Source organism: Pongo abelii, chromosome X (assembly GCF_028885655.2).
Source record: "Pongo abelii isolate AG06213 chromosome X, NHGRI_mPonAbe1-v2.0_pri, whole genome shotgun sequence".
NCBI lineage: Eukaryota > Metazoa > Chordata > Mammalia > Primates > Hominidae > Pongo > Pongo abelii.
In genome coordinates, this window is record NC_072008.2 from 95,682,814 (window position 1) to 95,708,195 (window position 25,382).

General features: G+C 36.3%; 1 pseudogene; it reads left to right on the top strand.

Moving 5' to 3' along the window:
* The first annotated feature begins 6,366 nt into the window (after window positions 1–6,366).
* LOC100935894 (ubiquitin carboxyl-terminal hydrolase 12-like) lies at window positions 6,367–7,764 on the top strand (annotated as a pseudogene).
* Window positions 7,765–25,382: the final 17,618 nt, after the last annotated feature.

Genomic DNA, 25,382 nt, shown 5'->3' on the forward strand with positions numbered 1-25,382 from the left:
TTTAACAAAGCACTTTGGCTGTCCCTTGGTAGAAGGGGTGTGCTGCACCGGAGGGAAACCCACTCATCAGGGCTTCCCAGATTCCTCAGAGCTAGCAGGAAGAAAGACTAAGTCTCCTGGTCTGTGGAGACTATGGCCAACCATCCCCTTAGGGGCTCAGTCCCAAGAAGATCAGAGTTTTGTTCCTGAGCCCCTAGCTGGAGCTGTTGGAGTTCTTGCAGGGAGTCCCTGCAGTGGAAGTGTTGCTGCCACCCTTCCCCCAAGGAGCTCAGCTGGCTTAGAAAGCAGGCAGTTGCAGCAGTGGTGATGGTCGCCCCTTCCCCTGGAACTTGGCAGGCTTAGGCAGATTCTAGCCAAGTGGCTGTTGAGAATTTGCACACCTCTATGGTTGGGAGCCAAGCCCTGGTGGCATGGGCTCACGAGTGGGATCCTCTGATCCATGTGTTGCACAGTTCTGTGGAGAAAGCACAGTTTCCCAGGCTGGATAGCACGCTCACTCACTGCCTCCCTTGGCTGAGGGTGGGGGCTCCCCTGCCCTGTGTGGCTCTTAGGTGGGAGGCTTCCTTCCACTGCTCTTCCTTCCTCTCTCTGGGTAATGCCAGAAGCCTAGTCAGTGCTAATGACAAAATCTAGATACCTTAGTTTCCAATGCAGGATTCCATGCTGTTTGGGATCTTTTCGATGGGAGCCTCTGATCATTGCTGCTTCTAGTTGGCCACCTTGGTCCTTCCAAGTTGTAAGCTCAAAATATCTACTCTTTCAAAGACATGTGAAGAGGATAAAAAAGGCAGTTTTTTTGGGGGAAATATTTATAAATTATGTAATTAATAATGGCTTTCTATGAGGAACATAAAAATAACTCTTGAAAAACTCAATAACAACAACAACAACAAAATACTCCAATAAAATAGATGAAAGATTTAAAAACTTCACCACTGAGGAAATATAAATGACAGGTAAGTGCAATATAAAATTCTTAACATTATTAGGCATTCTGGAAATGTATTTTAAAATGAAAATGGGTAATTTTTTAAAAAAAAATCTGAGTATGCTGAGTAACTGGAACACTCATATATTACTGGTAGGAATGAGGAAGTGTGCATCTAATATGGAAAACATTTTGGTCATTTTTTAAAAAATAAAGTGCAGCAAATACTCATCATTTCTAGAAACTACACTCCTAGGTTTTTACCCAAGTGAAATAAAAAATATATTCATATATAAACATATACGTCAATGTTTATAGTATCCTTTCCTTGTAATCAACCAAAACTGAATACAAGTAAAATGTTCTTCAACTGTATACACAAATAAACATTTGTATATCTACATAATTGAATACAATTTGGCAAAAAAAAAAAATAGTGACACAAACAATAAAATGCCTGAATTTCAAATGCACTGTGGCAGTAGTCAGACTCCAAAGGCTGTTGTAATAGTTAACTTTAGGCGTCAACTTAACTGGGCTAAGCGATGCCCTGAGAGCTGGAAAAACATAATTTCTGAGTATGTCTGTGAGAGTGTTTCTGGAAGATGTTGGCATTTGAATCAATAGACTGAGTAAAGACAATCCACTTTTAACAATCTGTCAGGTGTCAACCAACCTATTGAGAGCCCAAATATAGCAAAAAGGCAGAAGGAGGGCAAATTATCTCTCTTCTTGAACTGGAACATTCGTCTTCTGCTCTCAGATATTGACACTCTTGGTTCTCAGGCCTGTGGTCTCCAGGACTTACACCAGTGGATCCTGCAGTTTTCAGGCCTTTAGAAGTATACAAAATTATATCACTGGCTTTCATGATTCTCCAGCTTGCACATGAAAAATGGTGGGACTTCTCAGTCTCCATAATTTCATGAGCCAATTCCCATAATAAATCTCTTTCTCTCTGTTTCCATCTTTCTCTATCTCTCTTCCTATCTCTACTGCTGCCTTTATCTCTCTGTCTCTCTGTATATGTATATATGGTATTACATTACTTTATTTCTTTATTATGTGATTATTAGATTTATAAATGTTGATTTATTACCCATATTATCTTATGTGACTATGTAAATTTGAAGACACAGCTCTGTTTTGCATATAAAACCAAATTGCATACTATACTTTATGGGAAAATTACATAGAAACTATAAATGAAAGTATAAATTTTCCCTTGGGAAAAGCTTTTAAATAAATCCATATTATTCTGAGAGTGCAAACATCTCCTTTACACAGACTCAAAGAAATTCAATTGTTACAGTAAGTATGCCTTCTCCTTTGAAAATGTGCATTATAAAGACATTTTAAGAAGCAGGCATTCTACAAGTTTCCCTTTGTAATTTAGCCATTGGCAATAGTATATATGTATAGACAATTATCAGTCTTGTGCTTCGAAATAGCTGTGACGATGGACTGGTTCTATAACATTTTTAAGACTCTACATGCTCTTTTTTTAGGAAAATGACTTTGCATCTTTCTTTCTCATTTATTGTAAAGTGGTAATCCTATAAAGGCAGGGAAGCCAAATACCAAAATTATGCATAATTCTCTTATATTAGAAATCATCTTTCCTACATTTGCTTCTGCTTCTGAAAAAAATTAAAAATTGTGATTTTACATTGTTGTCATTTAATGTAAACAATGGTGATGTACCAGTAGATTGAAGGCTGAATTTACCTACTACTTATATTGTACATCGCATGTTAAAATGGTGCTGATACAACACAGAATAAGCACTGTAAAGTGCCTTAATACTGTTCAAATACAGGTTTTATTTCTTTTATTTAAAAAAAAAAGTTGCCTAGGTTTTCTTCTAGGATTTTATGGTTTTACATTTAAGACTTTAATTCATCTTGAGTTAATTTTTGTATGAGGTGTAAGGAAGGAGTCCAGTTTCTGTTTTCTGCATATGGCTAGCCAGTTTTCCCAGCACCATTTATTAAATAGGGAATCCTTTCCCTGTTGCTCATTTTTGTCAGGTTTGTCAAAGATCAGATGGTTGTACATGTGTGGTGGTGTTATATCTGAGGTATCTGTTCTGTTCCATTGGTCCAAATATCTGTTTTGGTACTAGTACCATGCTGTTTTGGTTACTGTAGCCTTGTAGTATAGTTTGAAGTCAGGTAGCATGATGCCTCCAGCTTTGTTGTTTTTGCTTAGAATTGTCTTGGCTATATGGGCCCCTTTTTGGTTCCATGTGAAATTTAAAGTAGTTTTTTTTTCTATTCAGGACGTAGGCATGGGCAAAGACTTCATGACTAAAACACTAAAAGCAATTGCAACAAAAGTCAAAATTGACAAATGGGATCTAATTTAACTAAAGAGCTTCTGCACAGCAAAAGAAGCTATCATCGGAGTGAACAAGAAACCTACAGAATGGGAGAAAATTTTTGTAATCCATCCATCTGACAAAGGGCTAACATCCAGAATCTACAAGAAACTTAAATTTACAAGAAAAAAAAACACATCAAAAAGTGGGAAAAGAATATGAACATATGAACAGACACTTCTCAAAAGAAGACATTTACGCGGCCAACAAACATATGAAAAAAAGCTCATCATCACTGGTCATTTAAGAAATGCAAAGCAAAACCAGTAAGATACCATCTCACACCAGTTAGTATGGCAATTATTAAAAAGTCAGGAAACCACAGATGCCAGTGATGCTGTGGAGAAATAGGAACGCTTTTACACTGTTGGTGGGAGTGTAAATTAGTTCAACCATTGTGGAAGACAGTGTGGCGATTCCTCAAGGATCTAGAACCAGAAATACCATTTGACCCAGCAATTCCATTACTGGGTATATAGCCAAAGGATTATAAATCATTCTACTATAAAGACACATGTACATGTATGTTTATTGTGGCACTGTTCACAATAGCAAAGACTTGGAACCAACCCAAATGCCCATCAATGATAGACTAAAGAAAATGCAGCACATATATACCATGGAATACTATGCAGCCATAAAAAAGAATGAGTTCATGTTCTTTGCAGGGACATGAATGAAGCTGGAAGCCATCATTCTCAGCAAACTAATACAGGAACAGAAAACAAAACACTTCATGTTCTCACTCATAAGTGGGAGTTGAACAATGAGAACACATGGGTACAGGGAGGGGAACATCACACACTGGGGCCTGTCAGGGGTAGGAAGCAAGGGGAGGTAGAGCATTAGGACAAATACCTAATGCATGCAGTGCTTAAAACCTAGATGATGGGTTGATAGGTGCAGCAAATTACCATGGCACATGTATATCTATGTAAGAAACCTGCACATTCTGCATATGTATTCCAGAACTTAAAGTAAGATTTTTTTTTTTTTTTGAGATGGAGTCTTGCTCTGTCACCCAGGCTGGAGTGCAATGGCGCGATCTCTGCTCACTGCAACCCCCGCCTCCCAGGTTCAAGCGATTTTCCTGCCCAGCCTCCTGAGTAGCTGCAATTACAGGCGCATGCCACCATACCAGGCTAATTTTTGTATTTTTAGTAGAGACGGGATTTCACCATGTTGGTCAGGCTGGTCTCGAACACCTGACCTCATGATCCATTTACCTCGGCCTCCCAAAGTGCTGAGATTACAGGCGTGAGCCACCGTGCCAGGCTGGCTAAAGTAAAATTGTCTTTTAAAAAGTTTTATTTTAGGTTTAGGGGTACATGTGCAGGATTTTTATATTGACAAACTCATGTTATAGGGGCTTGTGCAAATTTTGTCACCCAGGTACTAAGCATAGTGCCCAATAGTTACTTTTTCTGATCCTCCTTCTCCTTCCACCCTCCACCCTCAAGTAGGCCTAAGTATCTCTTGTTCCCCTTTTTGTTGCCATGTGTTCTCATTATTTAGCTTCCACTTATAAGTGAGAACATGCAGTATTTGGTTTTCTGTTCCTGTGTTAGTTTGCTAGAATAATAGCCTCCAGTTCCACCCATGTTCCCAGAAGGGATATAATATTCTTTTTTCTGGCTGCATAGTATTCCGTGGTATATAGGTACCACATTTTCTTTATCCAGTCTGTCATTGATGGGCATTTACGTTGATTCCATGTCTTTGCTATTGCGAATAGTGCTACAATGAACATATGCATGCATGTGTCTTTGTGGTAGAACAACTTCTATTCCTTTTATTTTCCTATATTTATTTTCCTATATGTTACCCAGTAATGAACAACTTAAAAATAATAAGAGCCGTCTATCATAAATCACAGACAAAATCATACTAAACAGTCAAAAGCTGAATGTATTCCGCTTGAAAACTGGCACAAGATGAGGATGCCCTGTCCCACCACACCTGTTCATCATAGTATTGGAAGTCCTGGCCAGAGAAATAAGGTAAGAGAAATAAATAAATGGCATCCAAATAGGAAGAGAGAAAGTAAAACTACCCCTGTTTGCAGAAGAAATGATTCTATATCTAGAAAACCCCATAGTCATGGCCACAAAGCTTCTTAACCTGATAAACAACTTTAGCAAAGTTTCAGAATACAAAATCAATGCACAAAAATCACTAGCATTCCTATTCACCAACAGCCAAGCTGAGAGGAATGCAATTAGGAATGCAATTGCATTTACAACTGCCACAGAAAGAATGATACAGCTAGCCAGTTAGGTGAAAGAGCTCTACGGTGAGAATTACAAAACAATGCAAAGAAATCAGAGATCACACAAATAAATGAAAAACCATTCCATGCTCATGAACAGGAAAAATCAATATCACTAAAATGGTCATACTGCCTAAAACAATTTACAGATTCAATGCTATTCCTATCAAACTACCAATAATATTCTTCGAAGAACTAGATAAAACTATTATAAAATGCATATGGAAACAAAAAAGAGCCTGAGTAGCTAAGGCAATCCTAAGCGAAAAGAACAGAAATGAAAGCATCAAGGTACCCAACTGCAAAATATACTACAGGGCGGGGCCGTTCGCAGTGGCTCACGCCTGTAATTTCAGTACTTGGGGAGGGCGGATCACGAGGTCAGGAGTTCGAGACCAGCCTGACCAATATGGTGAAACCCCATCTCTACTAAAAATACAAACTTTAGCTGGGCATTGTGGCACGCACCTGTATTCCCAGCTATTCAGGAGGCTGAGGCAGTAGAATCGCTTGAACCCGGGAGGCAGAGGTTGCAGTGAGCCGAGATCGCGCCATTGCACTCCGGCCTGGGCGACAGAGCGGAAACTCAAAAAAAAAATCTTAAAAAAAAAAAAGTGGCCGGCTGGCGGGGACTAGGGCCGGGAGTACCTGAGGGGCCGGCGGCGATGACTGCAGTGGAGGCCCAGCGGGCTCGGTGCGTGGGTCGGCGGCGGGACCCCACGGGCTACGGTGCAAGCGGGAGGCCCGGCTCCCGTCCTCCCCGGCCGGCTCCGCCACTACGATTGGGTGGAAGATGGCGCTGGCTGGATGGAAATCCTAATGACAGTCTCCAAATTCGCCTCCATCTGTACCATGGGCGCCAATGCTTCGGCATTAGAGAAAGAGATGGGTCCGGAACAGTTTCCGGTCAATGAGCATTATTTTGGATTAGTCAGTTTGGGGAATACCTGCTACTGCAATTCAGTTCTTCAAGCACTTCATTTTTGTCGTCCATTTCGGGAAAAAGTTCTTGCATATAAGAGTCAACCTAGGAAAAAGGAGAGCCTTCTTACATGCTTAGCAGATCTCTTCCACAGCATAGCCACTCAGAAGAAAAAGGTTGGAGTAATACCTCCTAAGAAGTTCATCGCAAGATTACGGAAAGAAAATGAGCTTTTCGACAACTACATGCAACAAGATGCCCATGAATTCTTAAATTACCTACTAAATACAATTGGTGATATTTTACAAGAAGAGAGAAAGCAGGAAAAACAAAATGGTCCCTAACCTAATGATAATATTGACAATGAAAATAATAGCAGCACACCAGACCCAACGTGGGTTCATGAGATTTTTCAGGGAACATTAACTAATGAAACCAGACGTCTTACTTGTGAAACTATAAGCAGCAAAGATGAAGATTTTTTAGACCTTTCTGTTGACGTGGAACAAAATACATCAATTACTCACTGCTTAAGGGGTTTCAGCAACACAGAAACTATGCAGTGAATACAAGTATTACTATGGAGAGTGTCGCAGCAAACAGGAAGCACACAAACGGATGAAAGTTTAAAAACTGCCCATGATTCTAGCTCTACACTTGAAGAGATTTAAATATATGGATCAACTTCATCGACATACAAAACTTTCTTACCGGGTAGTTTTTCCTTTAGAACTTCGTCTATTTAACACTTCAGGTGATGCCACCAATCCAGACAGAATGTACGACCTTGTTGCTGTTGTGGTTCACTGTGGAAGTGGTTCCAATCGAGGCCATTATATTGCAACAGTTAAGAGTCATGATTTTTGGTTGTTGTTTGATGACGATATTGTAGAAAAAATAGATGCACAAGCTGTTGAAGAATTCTACGGGTTGACATCAGATACTCAAAGAAATCTGAGTCTGGTTACATCCTTTTCTATCAGTCTCGGGACTGAGGGCGAACCGTGATGAAGAGATACTTTCTGCCTCATTTCTTTTCTGGTTATTTTGGAAAAGATCAAGCACTGATTTTTCAAGAAAAGAGAAATGCAGGAAGCTCAGGGGGCAGTAGCAGGCTTTGCACACGATAAAGCAAAGACGATGGATTGACAAGCCCTTCTGATCATGGTAGTTGATTTATTTGCTCAGGTATCATGCTGTCTGTACAGTTCCATACAACAAGGAGGTAAAATCAGAAATACCAGCCCCTCTTGTAAAACAGCCTTCCAGTCACTTGACAGGCATTTTCTCTTTGCTAATTGCACCAATAATGCTTTGAATTCCTTGGGGGTGCAGTAGAAAGAATCGGAATCTGTGCTGTATTGATAAGGAGATGATGTTGAACACACTGCATAAATTTGCCTGGTTCAGTATGTATAGAAGTATATTCAGTGGTCTTTTCAAGAGTAAACCACAAATACTTTTGGGCCCAACTCTTGCAGTTTGGCTTCCTGATGTAAAAACTAACATGCTAGAAAATCCAGTGTCGGGAAGACAAAGATGCTTTGCTTCTCTGAAGAAGCTTATAATAATATACAGTATATGTATATGTAGGGAGCAATTGGTCAAAAGTGGCTTTTTGTTTCCACAAGGGGAAAGACTGGCTATGTAATTATAATTTTTTCCTTATTTATTTTACTTAAAACTGGTGGAGTCTAAGTATTGTATGAAGTGCCCATGATTCTGTCAGTAAATTTGAGCATATTTTTATTAATGTCATTTTAACTGGTCCTTTTGTTTGTTTCTATTTTTAAGGTGAATTTTAAATTATATCTGAAATCAGTAAGATACCTTGAGAAAAACTGCAATGAGAGGAGGTAAATATCCTTTTTCAGGAGGAACTGATATCTCTGGCTAAATATTTGTCCTTTTATTATGGTTTCTAAATCAGTTATTTTCTTCAGCTTTAATTTCATAAGATGAAAAAACTATATAAAAAATTCCTGTAGTTGTTGGAATAATTAAAAATTCTGGTGCAGTGGTGGTATACCAATCTCTAGAATTCTTAAGTATTCTAATGTTTCAAGTTGAGGTCATGCTTGGGAAAATCATGTCATAGCATTTATGTTATTTTCAGATGTCATTTTTTACCCTGGAAAGAAGTAATAATGTTCATCATAACCCTAGTGGCCTGGATAGTGAGCTAAACAAACCCTTTGAAGATTACATTTTAATCAAGTAGACTAGGAATACAAAAAACAAGTCCTTCCTCCCCTTCCCCCCACCTTTACAAATCTTACTGGAAGGGTGTTCAGAAATTAAAATTGTGTTTGCTAAGACTTCCTTCTGTTGGGGGTTTTAAGAAGTAATATATGTAATGTAAAATGTATGTAAACCACTGCAGTTTTTTTGGACATTTTTCCATGTATCAGTAAGTTGTCTGACAGTAGCCAAATGTAACTTGCAGAAAGTTATTGAAAGTTATATTCAGAATAATAGCAATCAGGCCTTGGATGTTCTTTATTAAACTCTTTTCAAGCAGTAAATTAAAAAAAAAAAAATCTGCCATTTTCTAAAGTTCTTTTGCTAAGACTGTTGACTACAGAAAACAAACAACAAAACAGAATGTTTTTATCTCCTGCTATTATTAACATTTATTATCTGTACCTTTTGGCTCAGGAAATTACTTCACCTATTTGTTCCATAAGCAGACTTTTAACAGGGTCATTTAGGTAACTGGGCTGCTTAAACAGATGTGCTGGGAGAAAATTATAATATTTAGTATTTGTACTAAATATCAAAAATACTTTGGCAAGTTTCTTTTTAAAATAGTTTCTAAAGCCTTACCCTGGCTAGAGACGTTTTGTACAAATGATATATAGCCTGCCTGATCTACCAATAAGCCAGAGAATCACAATCAACAATGCGGGGAAAGTCAGGGCAGTGGAAGTGGATGCACACTTTTTATTTTGAGGGCTTAAACTAAATTGTCTTGGAATTAAAGCTGTATTTCTGCAACTTTCAGTACAGAGAAAAAGAGGAAAGTGAAGCTGTGTCAGTTTTAACATTAGCTATATCACAACATGTTTAAGAAAGATAGATGAAGTCATTTGCATAAAGGTACGGCATTGAAATACTATGTTGTGTCTGTTTTTACATTTTTGCATTAAAAAATACAGTAAAAGCCAAGTTAAATTTCATATTAAAGCAAGTTCTAGTATATGTATTGAGTTCCTGGTAGCCACATACTTTGTTCACATCTACACCATACTTCGTAGTATGATTTGTCAGGGGAGGGACTGTGGGGTGACAGTTTCACATTTACTTTTTCTTCTTAATGCAGCTGGAGCTAAGTAAAATGTTTTGAAGTTTATCAGAAACTCAATATACTTTTAAAATATATAGGGTCAGGGTTGGGGGAAAAATACAGGTATAATAAGAAAAGTGACCCGTGAAGAAAGCATTGTGAGATTGTATGTTGGTTGACTGTGATTAAAATGCGAGGCTGGTATAAGTTGTAAATGGTGGCTGATTGCCATGTAACTATGTACATGATTGTTGGGATGGCTGTCCCATATTTTGTATATTGGAATAAAAATTTCTATAAATTATTGTAACTAAAAGTAAATATTCTAAATTAAATCCCACTTATTAAGTCTCATGGCTTCTGTCTTGGAAACTTTACCTTTAAAAGATTATTTAAGACAGGAACCAGGAGGCTTGGGAACAGGGAAAGAAGGAATTGTTGTATTATGTGGGTCTTGTGGCCTCTAACCATCAGTATAGGGTTTTTTCTTTCCTTGATGGCAGTAGAAAGACCTCATTTTCATAACATAACTACTCTTAATACTTTCTTAAAAACACTTTTTATTAAAGATTCCATCATGAAGTATTTGGCTGGGAGCTGGGAGGCTAAAGCACTCATGTCCTGGCTCTTCAGTGAATTTAACTGTGTGATCTTGGGCAAGTCACTTAACCTCTCTGTACTTCAGTCTCCGTATCTTGTAAAATGAGAGTAATACTTACCTCACAGTGTTGTTGTGGGGATTAACTAGAGATAATGTCTGTAAAGCACTTAAGGTTCTTGAAGAAGGCTCTATATAAATACAAAATAATATCTACTAAAGTTGGTTTATTTGTGAAAAAAATATATATATATACACACACGTATACATACACACACTACAGGGCTACAGTAACCAAAACAGTGTGGCACTGGTATAAAAACAGACACATAGACTAATGGAACAGAATACAGAGCCCAGAAATAAGGCTGCCCACCTAAAATTATCTGATTTTTGACAAAGTGACAAAAACAAGCAATGGAGAAAAGACTCCCTCCTATTCAATAAATGGTGTTGGGGTAACTGGCTAGCCACATGAAGATTTAAACTGCACCCATTTTTTACTTCACATACAAAAATCAACTCAAGGCAGAATAAAGATTTAAATGTGAAAACCAACACTATAAAAACCCTGGAGGACAACCTAGAAAAATACCATCCTGGACCTAGAAACTGGCAAAGATTTCATGACAAAGATCCCAAAAGCAATGATAGTAAAAGCAAAAATTTACAAATAGGATGTATTTAAATTTAAGAGCTTCACCATAGCCAAAGAAACTATCAACAGAGTACACAGACAACCTATGGAACAGGAGAAAATATTTGCAAACTACGCATTTGACAAAGGTCTAATATGTAGTATCTATAAGGACCTTAAACAAGTTTACAAGCAAAACACCAAGAGCCACATTAAAAAGTAGGCAAAGGACATGAGCACACTTTTCAAAAGAAGACATACATGTGGCCAACAAGCATGTGAAAAAAAATTCAATTATCATTGAGCATTAGAGAAATGCAAATCAAAGCCACAGTGAGATATCATCTCATACCTGTCACAATGGCTATTATTAGAAGTTGCAAAGTAACAGATGTTGGCGAGGCTGTGCAGAAAAGGGAATCTTTATACACTGTTGGTGGGAGTGTAAGTTAGTTCAACCATCATGGAAAGCAGTGTGGCAATTTCTCAAAGAGCTAAATAAAGGTTTTCAATAGGCATTTGTAGTAAGATATTTCATGTTCTGTTTAAGTCTTTCACAGTTCATATTCTTGGTAAGACCTCATTAGTAAAATCTCCAGAAATTCCACTACGTGTAGTCTCCCTAAACATAAGGCTGAGTCATTAAGATGGTAGCATAACCTAGAACTCTTAAGTCCCTGCTTTTCTGGAAGCCAATTTAGGTAGTAATATATTTCAATCAGAGAGTGAAACATACATTAGCCTTAAGATTTTATTCAGAATTTTATAGATAAGTGTCTCATTGTTTCAATTATAATCCATTGAGATGGCTGAATATCTCACTAATGGAACAATGTTCCCTCTCATAATTTATATTTGAATGTTTTAATACAAATGAAAATATTCTTATTTTTCTGTAGTACTTTATTGTCCTAAAATTTCAAAAATGTCAAAATCAAATATAAATATGATTGAAAATTAGTTTGTAAGTCTGTTCTTACCATTTTTTGTAAGAATTTATTTTACCCAAGCTAGCTTTGCTTCACATTATATTTTGTGGAATTTTAATGAATGGTTTCGAATAACAATCAACACAGTTAGAAGTTTTTCTAATATTTTTATTTGGTCCATAAAACATTAAACAAATGACAGTTTCTCTTGTTTCAAATAAATGTGTCAGTGCTGAAAAAATTTTGATGTGCTACTCACATGAGCTCACTTATAGAATTTGAGAGAAAAATAACACAATTCAAACATTATTTTATTTTGAAAACAACCCATTTCTGAGGACATATTTACTGGCTATTTGGCCGTATACATTTTTTTTCAAAAGGAGGTGTGTGTTTGTTTATGTGTATGTGTATGTATGTGTGCATGCACACTCATGTACACCTATACATTTATTAATATGGAAAACAGTTAAAACTTTAAAGAAATGTTTCTGGTCTTTGTTTTTATTTCATTCATGACATTTCAAAGAAAACTCTACTAATTGGCTGCCATTGGGTCGGATTCCCACAGCTGGCTTAATTTTAAAATAGAGGATCTACCACAGCATATACAGCAATAATTTCATAATTTTTAATTGAATCAAGATTTTTAAATTTTATAATGAAGTATATGTATGTAAGGTATCTGAGAACATATTTACCCAGATAATTTATTTTTCTTTATATTTATAATTGCAAATATAATTCTACAGTACAAATTATTAGGTAATTTAAAAAGCTCCTTACTGGAAGAAGATTATTATAAAGGGGAAAAAATCATACTTCAATTAGAAATTTAAAAGTTTTCCTTATAATTTCTAAATGTTAGTGCATCTTAATGTAGAAATGATTTAATTTTTAATTAAATAAAAATAATTTTCCCATAAAAGTACATATATATATATCTTTACTTCAGAAGACTATAAAATTTAAATATTATATTGATTAATTTGTATAATAAAATTAATCTGTGTGTGTGTGTGTAGTTCAGTTGAGTCATAAGTCATTCTCAAATGTGTAGTTAGGCAATATTACAAAATGTAGTTATCATTTAATGTTTCTCATTCAATGTGGCAAGTTATATTTTATATTTTATTACTGAAATGATCCTCACAACAGTGCTATAACGGTAGTACTTTCAACATGTCTACTTTACAGATGAAACAACTGAGTCAGAGAGATTATGTGCTTTATTCAAGGTTATATTTTTAGCATGAGGCAGGGCTATAATTTGAACACAAAATGTCTGACACAAGAGTTTACCCCCCTAAATTCTGAAGAAAATTTCTAGAATAAAGAAAGTACCCAAGGTGGAAATCAATACATATTTAAACATATATGAGTTGTTTGTGAGAATATCATGGGCAATTTCTCATAATTCTGAAGGTTTAAAAGCATGCATAACAAATGAATCAATTCATAATTTCAAATGACATATTGTAAAACTCAGTTTAAAAAGTAATTAAAGTATCTATTATCAAACATAAAGTACAATAATACTAAGTAATATCCCATAATGATGGGCCATATGGTGAGATATTATAAAAAGCTATAACATTGGGCTGGGCACGGTGGCTCACGCCTGTAATTCCAGCACTTTGGGAGGTGGAGGTGGAGGTGGAGGTGGGCAGATCACTTGAGGTCAAGAATTCGAGACCAGCTTGGCCAACATGGTGAAATCCATCTCTACTAAAAATAGAAAAATTATCCAGGCATGGTGGTGCATGCCTGTAATCCCAGCTACTCCAGAGGCTGAGGCAGGAGAATTAATTGAACCCATGAGGCAGAGGTTGCAGTGAGCCGAGATCGCACCACAGAACTCCAGCCTGGGTGACAAAGTGAGAGTCCATCTTAAAAAAAAAAAAAGAAAAAAGTTATAACCCCTATTAATTATCTTCAACACTTAAAATATATCTTTTGTGATTCCTCTAACAGCTCAAGCATCACATAAAACAATGCAGAGGGTCAAAGCATTGTCATGTTCAGTTATTTCAGCAGCTAGTCATATATGACAGTAGGAATCTATTCTTTGAATAAATACATTGAAACAGTTGTGTAGAATCCACTCACATCATATCAAACATATAACTGAAAATTACAATTGAAACTGATGGTTTAAACCATTAATTTCACCATCCCATGAATTTTGTATATTTGTTATTTATGCTTGATAACTTGAATTGACTAATTGGTTCATAGATTGCCCACTACTAATTCACCACCTCCAAAACACGAGCATCCCTTTGAGTACTTCTTTTTTTTTAAATTTTATTTTATTATTATTATACTTTTTAAGTTTTAGGGTACATGTGCACAATGTGCAGGTTAGTTACATATGTATACATGTGCCATGCTGGTGTGCTACACCCATTAACTCGTCATTTAGCATTAGGTATATCTCCTAAAGCTATCCCTCCCCCCTCCCCCCATCCTACAACAGTCCCCAGAGTGTGATGTTCCCCTTCCTGTGTCCACGTGTTCTCATTGTTCAGTTCCCACCTATGAGTGAGCTAGAAATACCATTTGACCCAGCCATCCCATTACTGGGTATATACCCAAAGGACTATAAATCATGCTGCTATAAAGACACATGCACACGTATGTTTATGGCGGCACTATTCACAATAGCAAAGACTTGGAACCAACCCAAATGTCCAACAATGATAGACTGGATTAAGAAAATGTGGCACATATATACCATGGAATACTATGCAGCCCTTTGAGTACTTCTGTACTTGATCACACAAACAGAAAAGAGAAAGCACAGAAGGTTTTGATTCTATCCACTGTGCTAAGAGCAGTATTCATTATTCACTTAATGCTATAGTCTGAATGTTTCCTCCAAAATCCATGTTGAAATTTAATGGCTGTTGCAATTATATTAAGAGGTGAGAATAGTAAGACTGGGTTGCTGCCATATGCCATGGGAATGAGTTAATTATCCCGGGAGTGGGTTCCTGATCAAAAGCATGAGTTATACCCTCTTTCTCTCTATCTGATGTACTCGCCTGCCCTTCTGTCTTCTGCCGTGGTTTGCTGCATCACAAAGGCCTTCACTAGAAGCCAGCACTTAGCCTTCTCAGCCTTCAAAACCCTGAGGCATATAAACTTCAATTTTTTAAATTAATTACCCAGTCTCTGGTACTCTGTATGGCAACACAAAATAAACTAGGACATTTAACTTAGTTATTAACTTTTCACTATAATTTTATTTGAACCTTTTTTGTATCAAGTGAGTAAAAACAGCGTGATATGTACTCAAAAAGTAGAAAGTAAATGAATATTTTAAAATAAATTATGCATTCAGTCTCAAGCTGCTTTATCTGAATTACTGAAATTAGTTTTCCTCTCATAGCAAGTTTTTATTAAAAATGTCTAAAACATTCAGAGGCACAAATATATTACAAAAATTTACCTTCTGATACGGTTTGGATCTGTGTTCCTGTCCACATCTTGTGTTGAATTGTAATATCGGAGGTAGGGCCTGGTGGGAGGTAACTGGATCACCTGGGTGGTTTCTCATGGTTTAACACCATTCTCCTTGGAACTTTGAGTTCTCACAAAATATGGTTGTTTAAAACTATGTAACACCTCTCCTCTCCCTCTCTTGGTCCTATTACTGCATTGTAAGGCAACTCCTCCCACTTTGCCTTCTGCCTTGAGTAAAAGTTCCCTGAGGCCTCCCCAGAAGCAGATGATGCCATGATTCCTGTACAGCCTATGGAACCATGAGCCAATTAAATCTCTTTTCTTATAAATGACCCAGTCTCAGGTATTTATAGCGGTGCAAGAGTGGAGTAATACACCTTCCCTTATGCTAAAGAAATGCTTTGCTATGTAAAGGGTTATATACACACACACAAACGTATGCAGAAACAGAGACTAACTGGAGTCAGTTCTTAAAAGTTTCTAGGAATTCTGATACCAAACATAAATTTTACTAACAAAGAAGAAAGAAAAGAAAAGGAAACATATAGTGTGTTGATTTATTCTAACCCAGCTACTTATATATGCCAGGTACCAGTACTCTTCATTTGAAAATATAGATATTACTTTTAATGTTATTTGAAAAAAATAATAAATTAAAATAAATATATGTTTATATTACACCAGATTATATTATATGAGCATTAGGGTATATTACTTCTCTCCCACGACTTTTGTTTTCACAAAGGCAAAAGATTGACAGATCAGCCATGCTACTAGTTTAATAAATTTAGGTGAATGAATTAACTGTCCTATGTTATAGTAAAAATAGAGGAAAAAATAAAGTGTTTGGTGGATAGAATAATCTTTTACAAACAGCTAGAATGGTAGTTCTACTGGAATATTATCCGTACTCTTTAGTAGACAAAAATTTTTTACACATCATTGTAGGAGTCAGGGCAATTTGAAATTAACTGGTGCTAAAATCTTTTCATTACTCTACAGAAGGGTTTGTCAAAGTAAGAGCCTGGATTCACATTCATCAGAGTATGCTCTAAGCACTTCCTATATCACTTAGGATGCAGCAAGTCACAAAAGATTATTGTTGTCTAACATCAATAATAAGCCAGGTAAGTTACAAAGGCATAGTTTTTCTTTTTAAAAAAGTTTTAAATCTGAGGATAAAAAAAAAACTAAATCAACTAAAATGCAGAACATGAGAAGCCCTTTATAGGAGAGAAGAGGCTCATGTTTACTTTTTTCCTTTATAGGGTGCTGTGAGGAGAGGAATCTACTATAGATAATTGTTAATAGAAACCACTCAAATATTGAACAGACCTTTGATAGCATGTATAAGCTGGTTTATTGAATTGGGATCTGCAAACACCCCAGCAATTAAAAAAGTATGTACAGTGCTTTCAACACTTTCCCATGGGCCCTCAAAGAATCTTAAGGGATAATATGCTAAAAGTTGCAGACAGAAGAGAACTGAGAGATAGAGCCCCCAGAGATAAAACTACCCTACTTCACTCCACAAACAAAAATTAATTCAAGACAAATTATAGAACAAAATGTTAAATCTAGATTCATAAAACTTCCAGGAGAAAATATTGAAAAAATCTGCACATTGGGTTACTCGAAGACCTTCTAGTCAGGTCACAAGTAGTAACCAAAAGGACAAAAAATTATAAATGAGACAGTCAAACTTTTAGTTATGCTAATCAAAAGACAGCATAACAAGGATAAATATGTAAGCCTCTATCTGTGAAAAATATTTGCAATATATATATGTATATATCTGATATAAGATCCTTAACCAAGCTTATGTCCACTTGAAGACAAATATAAGAATGTACATAACACTTCCACTTCAATTTATAATAGCTAAAAATTGCCAGGCGCTGTGGCTCACGCCTATAATCCCAGCACTCTGGGAGGCCAAGGTGGACAGATCATGAGGTCAGGAGATCAAGACTATCCTGGCCAACATGATGAAACCCCGTCTCTACTAAAAATACAAAAACTAGCTGGGTGTGGTAGCCCACACCTGTAATCCCAGCTACTCAGGAAGCTGAGGCAGGAGAATGGCTTGAACCCTGGAGGTGGAGATTGCAGTGATCCAAGATCATGCCACTGCACTCCAGCCTGGCGACAGAGCAAGACTCCATCTCACAAAAAAAAAAAGAAAATCTGAAAATTGGAAATAATACAAATGCCCATTAACACATGAATGGATTAAAATTTGTGATACATTTATACAATGAAATCTTACTCAACAATAAAAAGAAAACAAATTCTCGTATGTAAAAAAATAGAGAATCCAAAACCATTAAACTGAATACAAGAAGCCAAACACAAATAAGTACATACTGTACAAGTCCATTTATATGAATAGACAAAACTACTTTATGTTAATAGAAATCAACAGTCATTACCTATGGGTTTCAGTGTCTCCCTAGATGAGGAAACTTTCAGGCATGTTGTAAATGTTCTATGTCTAGTTTTGGTTGGTAATTAGATGTGTGTATATAATTGTCAAAGCACATCAAACAGCACTCAAGATTTTTTATTTTCTTGTATGTTAATTTTATCTCAATAAAAATGCTACAAGAATTTTAACCATTTTTTTCTAGTTGCAGTGCTGATTCATAGATCCTACAACAGACCTATTGAAACTGGAATTCCAGGTTTGAGGCCCTAGAATGTGCAATATTAACCAGCATACTAGGCAACTCTAATACACATTAAAATCTTAAACCCTTATCTATAATATTCAACTTTATGTATTTTTACTACTGTATTTGCAAATTTTATTACTTCACTGTGGGCACGTAACTGATTTATAAACCTTTAAATAATGGTGTATGCTTAGAGAATCTTTTTATCTCTTATTGATTCTAACATTTTTCTTGTCCTCTGGATTTAAAAAATTTTATTATGGTATACCTTGGTGAGATGTGCTTCATGCTTTTTGTGCTAGTTAGGATTCACTGAGCTGTGGGTTTATAATTTTCAAGTTTGGAAAATTTCTAGCGATTATATCTCTAAATATATTTCTGTTTGTTCCATCTCATCTATTCCAATGACTTGAGCTGCACATATATTAGGCAATTTGAAGTTGTCTTGCTGTTCATTGACACTCTGCTAATTTTATTAGTCTTTCATGTTTTCTGTGATTTATCTTACATAGCTTTCTTATTGCTTTCTTCAAGTGTACAAATTCTTTCTACGTGGAAAATCTAGTCTGCCATTTATCCCATCCAGTGAATTTTATCTCAGGCATTCATTCTTACCTTCATCTCTGGACGTTAGATCTGAATCATTTTTTACAACTCCCAATTCTCTACCTAATATGCTTTAATGTTTTGTCTGGCTTCTTAAACAAAATAAAAACTGTTATAATAATTATTGTTATGTCATGTTTATTAATCAATGTACTTCTGTATCTGTTTTGACTAATTGATTTTTCCTCAATATTAATTTGTATTTTTCTGTTATTTTGCATGCTTGGTAAATTTGAATTGCTTATAATACATTGTGAATTTTAAATTGTGGATGATAAATATTTTGTTAACCTATACATTTTTGGATATTTGTTATTGGTCATGGTTTCATTACTTAGAAATAGTTTGATATTGGCCTGGCGCAGTGGCTCACGCCTGTAATCCCAGCACTTTGGGAGGCCGAGGCGGGTGGATCACGAGGTCAGGAGATCGAGACCATCCTGGCTAACACGGTGAGAACCCGTCTCTACTAAAAAAAATACAAAAAATTAGCCGGGCATGGTGGCGGGCACCTGTTGTGCCAGCTACGCGGGAGGCTGAGGCAGGAGAATGGCATGAACCTAGGAGGCAGAGCTTGCAGTGAGCAGAGATGCACCACTGCACTCCAGCCTGGGCTACAGAGCAAGACTCCGTCTCAAAACAACAACAACAAAAAACAAAAAAACCCAGAAATAGTTTGTTTGATATTTTCGGTTTCACTCTTAAGCTTTGTTAGAAGATACTGAAACATAGTTTATTCTAGGACTCAATTTTTCAACTACTTATGCAAAATGCTACTTAGTACTTTACTGGTGCCCCATCAGTTATACAGTTCACTGCTTTGATTGTTGGAAACAGGTACTCTTCTTAGCTCAGTGTGAGGTCTTGGTATTGTTCCCTCTAACTCCTTTGGGTAATTCTCTCCCTAAACTGGTAATTTCCTCACATACTTGTGCTAATCAGTACTCAGTTGAATATTAGAGGTTTCTGAAGTTCTGTTTGCACAAATACTTTGTAATATAAATGCTAGCTGCTTTTTCATCCCTAGAGTGGCAGCTCCTTCTGAATACAAGGAAATTGCAGGGTTTAACCTGAGTTAATGCTCTCAATCAGTCATACAACCCAGAAATCTACATTTTGGACTGCAATGATTCATGTATTTGACTTTTTGATATTTTTCTATTAGTCCCTGATGTTCTGTTCCTTTTTTGGTTTTGTTTTCTATCTTCCAGATTGATTAATCACTAATGATTTATCTTCAAATTCATCCACTCTCTCTATCATCTCTATTCTGCTACTGAGCACATCCTGTACATTTTTTAAATTTCAGAAAATTATTTTCAGTTCTAAATTTTTCAGTTGTTTCATAGCATATACGTGTGTGTGTATAAACACATACATATGTATATTTGTAAGATTCACCTTCCGTCGCTCTCAAGTGTGTTTACTTTTCACCTTACGGAGAATGTTTATAAATTAGCTGATTTAAAGTATTTTTCTGATAATTCTATTATTTAAAAATCTCTTTCTTTAATGAAAAAAATGCACGTTCCTTGTTACTCCTTGCATTTTTCTTTTGGCTGTTTCTAAAAGGACATAAGATCTAATATAATGCAGAATTTAAGCCAAATATATCTGAAAGAAATGGGCATGAAGAGGATTTTTTTTTTTAATTTCCACTTTTAGATTCAGGGGGAACATGTGCAGGTCTGTTGCATGGGTATGTTGCATGATGTTGAGGTTAGGGGTGTGAATTGTCCTGTCACCTAGGTAGTGAGCATAGTACCCAATAGGTAGTTTTTCCCCCTTTGCCCTTCGCTCTTCCTTCCCACTGTAGTATTCTTGTCTATTGTTTCCATCTCTTTGCCTATCTATACCCAACGTTTAGCTCCCACTTTTAAGTGAGAACATGCAGTATTTGATTTTCTTTTTCTGTATGATTTGCTTAGGATAATGGCCTCCAGCTGCATCCATGTTTCTGCAAAGAACATGATTTCATTCCCTCTTATGGCTCCATAGTATTCCATGGTGATTACATACCATATTTTCTTTATCCAGTCCACCACTGATAGGCACCTAAGTTGATTCCATGTCTTTGTTATTGTGAATAGTGCTGCAGTGAACATGTAAGTACATGTTTCTTTTTGGTAGAATAATTTATCTACCTTTGGGTATATACCCAGTAATAGGATTACTGGGTTGAATGGTAGTTCTATTTTAATTCTTTGAGAAATCTCCAAACTGCTTTCCATAGTAACAGAACTAATTTACATACACACAGTGTTTAAGTGTTCCCTTTTCTCCACAGCCTCTCCAGCATCTGTTGTTTTTTGACTTTTCAGTAATAGCAATTCTGACTGGTGTGAGATGGTACCTCATTGTGGTTTAAATTTGCATTTTTTTGATGTTTAGTGATGTTGAACATTTTTTTATGTTTGTTGGCCACTTGTATGTTATTTGGATATCTTGTAGATATCATCCTTTGCGAGTATTTTCCTGTGAAAATGTGTCACATTTCTTTCCATGTGAAATTAATTTTAGATTATACCCTGAACATTTAAATATCACGGTTTGTAGATTGTGGGTCCTGTTGTACTCCTCTGGAGGGAGAAAGTTGCTTTAATTTTTAGCAGGCAATTCAAATATTTAGGCATAAATTACAAATTCTGTCTCATCTTCCAAGGGTAGTGGTACCAATCTCAGTTTAATTTTTGAAGTCTCTACTATGCTGAGTTTTGTCATTCCTTTGCATGCACGATGCAAGGGTGACCTCTAGACTTATTGAATTAGTGGTATCCATTTTTCAGATTTTTACTTCCTACATTTTCTCCCACATTCTTCAGTTTATATGGAACCATTTTCCAATAATTCCAAGTTCTTCAGTACATAAAGGTGAGAATTCTATTAGCGATTTAGCAATTTATGTTTCTTCTCTGTTTTATGGTTCTGTAATTGGGTTACCCCTGGGATAAAGGTGAAAGAGAAAAGAACAAAATGATAATATCATCCCCCATGCAGGACACATCTTCAAGATTTGACTCTGATCTAAAACATTACCTTTATATACCTTTAAGAGTCCTCACATAGATTGTTTTTGTATTTTGTTAAGAATTGTCTGTTGTACTCAGCAGAAGAGATCTGCTGCGGTAGCCTTATACTGCCATAGTGATACTAGAACCCAAAGCTATGCCATTTTAACACCTCAGCCCACTACTTTGACTCAGGAATGAAACTTCAGAAACCATCTCCAGAAAAAACTCTATGTAAGTGCATAATTTTTCATATGTTGATAAATGTACTTCAAAAAATTCATATGACTTTTTTTTATCAGTTAACCTCTATTACATTTCTTTAGCTTTACCATGAAATCATTTTATGAAAGGCAGGGAATAGATTTATACAAGTTAATAACATTATTCAAGTACATAAATGCAAATGCATGATTAATTCTCAAATTTATCATAAGTTTCATAAATTCTATAACTTTATGCTCTGGGTGTTGGCTACTAGCTAACTTTCTTTTGTGTTATATTGGAGCAGAGCTCACAGTTAATATATTCAGGCTTTTAAAAAGAAGTTATGTATTTTTCTGTGTTGGAGATACAATTAAGATTCTTCAAAGTAACAGACAATGTTTTGATAAATCCTAGTATACTAAGTTACCAATATTGACAAAATATCACTCTGTAGTTTTCTAGAAAGATATGCCATTAATTTTTCCAGTTAATCCAAAATTTCATTCTTGCTAGTTTAACTATGATAATAATTTTGACAAGTGGTGTCCACAAATACTATATTATTACTTATAGCAGTGAATAAGTTATTCACATATTAACTCATAGGAAAATTTCTATAGTTGGTTTTATATCTAAATATGACACAATGTAAAAAGGTTCTTTATCTGAAGTCATCATTTTATTTTTATTTTTGAGAGAATATTGAGATAACCTTTAAGATATGAATATACATTTTCTATGCATTAACTTTTTAAAGTTTTGTTAAATATTATTGATAATATTTATGTATTTTAAATTTTAAATATATTTGTAATCTACTTGTAAATGACTTTTACAGCACAACTATTTCCATGGACTATTTTTACAGCTGACACTTCCGAAGAGTCAAATACGGTGTTGAATTAATAGTTTATACTATATTGATCAACGATTGCTTACCCGTTATTCATCAGTCTATGCATTGAATAAATATTTGTTGACCACCAATATATGTCAGCACTTGTATACTGTGTTAAGATACAGAGAATTATCACAGTTTTGGCGGTAAGTGGAATGACTTATATAAGTAGTTCAAAGTTTACCTTCTTTACAATAAATTACTTTATCTCCCAGGGCAATCTTACCATCAGCAGCCCAAATTTGTATACTTAATATGTGACTTATATTTTGATGACCTAACATACAATAGACAGGGGTCTGTAGGTTTATTCAGAATAATAATTTTTTAAATAATAAAAATAAAAATAATAAAAATCCATTAATGAAATCTTTTAATATTTATATTGATTGCATTATTTTAAAGTTAAAGTGAAGAGAAAGTGAATAAGAGGACATAAATTTTTATTGAGACCATTCATTGTGCCAGTTACTGGGCTATGCTATTTACAAATGATTGAATCTTACAAAACATCCTCAGGATAGAATTTAACTGAATTTTCAGAATTTTACAAAACACCCTCAGAATAGAAATTGTTTAGCAATTTTAGAGGTAGAAAATTGTCAGGAGACTATTCTCCATGGATATGTCATGGTACTGTTGATATGACTTGGATCTGTGTCCTGACTCAAATCTCATCTCAAATTGTAATCCCCATGTGTTGAGGGAGGAACCTGGTGGGAGGTGATTGGATCAAGGGGGCATTTTCCCCCATGCTATTCTTGTGATAGTGAGTTCTCGTGAGATCCGATGGTCTAAAAGTGTTTGGAAGTTCTCCCTCTTGCACTTGCTCTCTCTCTCTCTCTCTCCTGCTGCCATGTAAGGTATGCCTTGCTTCCCCTTTGCTTTCCACCATGATTGTGAGATTCCTGAGGCCTCCACAGCCACGTGGAACTGTGATTCAATTAAACCTCTTTCCTTTATAAACTACCCAGTCTCACGTAGTTCTTTATAGCAGTGTGAAAACAGACTAATACAGAAAGTTGGTACTGAGGGAAGTGGGGCATTGATATAATGTTACCTGAAAATGTGAAACAGACTTTTTAACTGGGTAACAGGCAGAGGCTGGGGCAGTTTGGATGGCTCAGAAGAAAACAGGAAGATTTGGGAAAGTTTAGAACTTCCTAGACTCTAGCTGAATGGTTTTGACTAACATGCGATAGTGGTATGGACAATTAAGTCCAGGCTGAGATTATCTCAGATGGAGATGAGGAATTTACTGGGAACTGGAGTAAATGTCTCTCATGCTGTGCTTTAGCAAAGAGACTAGCGGCATCTTGTCTCTGCCCTAGAGATCTGTGAAACTTTGAATTTGAGAGAGATGATTTAGGGTATCTGGAAGAAGAAACTTCTAAGCAGCAAGGCATTCAAGATGTGACCTGGCTTTTTATAAACGCGTACAGTCATATGCACTCACAATGACATGGTCTGAAATTGGAACTTATCTTTAAAAGGGAAGCAAAGCATAACATTTTGGAAAATTTGCAGCCTGTCCATGTGGTATAAAAGGAAAAGCCATTTTCTGGGGAAAAATTCAAGACACCAGTGCAGAAATTAGCATAAGAAAAGAGGAGTCGAATGTTAATAGCCAAGACAGTGGGAAAAATGTCTCCAGGGCATTTTAGAGGTCTTCATTGCAGCCCCCCCCACCCTCCCCGCCCCATCACAGGCCCAGAAACCTAGGAGGGAAAAAATGGTTTCTTGGGCTGCATTCAGGACCACACTGCTCTGTGTAGTCTTGGGAAATGGTGCCCTGCATCCCAGTAGCTTCAGCTCCAGCTGTGGCTAAAAGGGGCCAAGGTACAGCTTGGGCCATTACTTCAGGGAGTACAATCCCTGAACCTTGGTGGCTTACACATGATGTTAAATCTGTGGGTGCAAAGAAGACAAGAATTGAGGTTTGGGAACCTCCACCTAGATTTCAGAGAAATCTAGGGCCATCATTCTCCAGACCCCAGAATGGTAGATCTACCAATAGCTTGCTCTATGCACCTTGAAAAGCTGCAGGTACTCAACACCAGCCTGTGAAAGGAGCCTCAGGGGCTGTACCCTACAGAGCTACAGGGGTGGAGCTGTCCAAGGCTATGGGAGCACACCCCTTGCATCCTTGTGCCTTTGATGTGAGACATGAAGTCAAAAGAGATTATTTTGGAGCTTTAAGATTTAAAGACTGTCCTGCAGGATTTCAGACTTACATGGAGCCTGTAGCCCCTTTGTTTTAGCCAATTTCTCCCTTTTGGAATGGGAGCATTTACACAATGCCTGTACCCCACATTGTATCTTGGAAGTAACCAACTTGTTTTTATTTTACAGACTCATAGGCAGAAGGAACTTGTCTTGTTTCAGATGAGACTTTGGACTTGGACTTTTGAGTTAATGCTGGAATGAGTTAAGACTTTGTGGTATTGTTGGGAAGACATGATTGTGTTTTGAAATATGAGAGGGACATGAGATTTGGGAGGGGCCAGGGTGGAATGATATGGTTTGGCTCTGTATCCTCACCCAAATCTCATCTCAAATTGTAATTTTCAT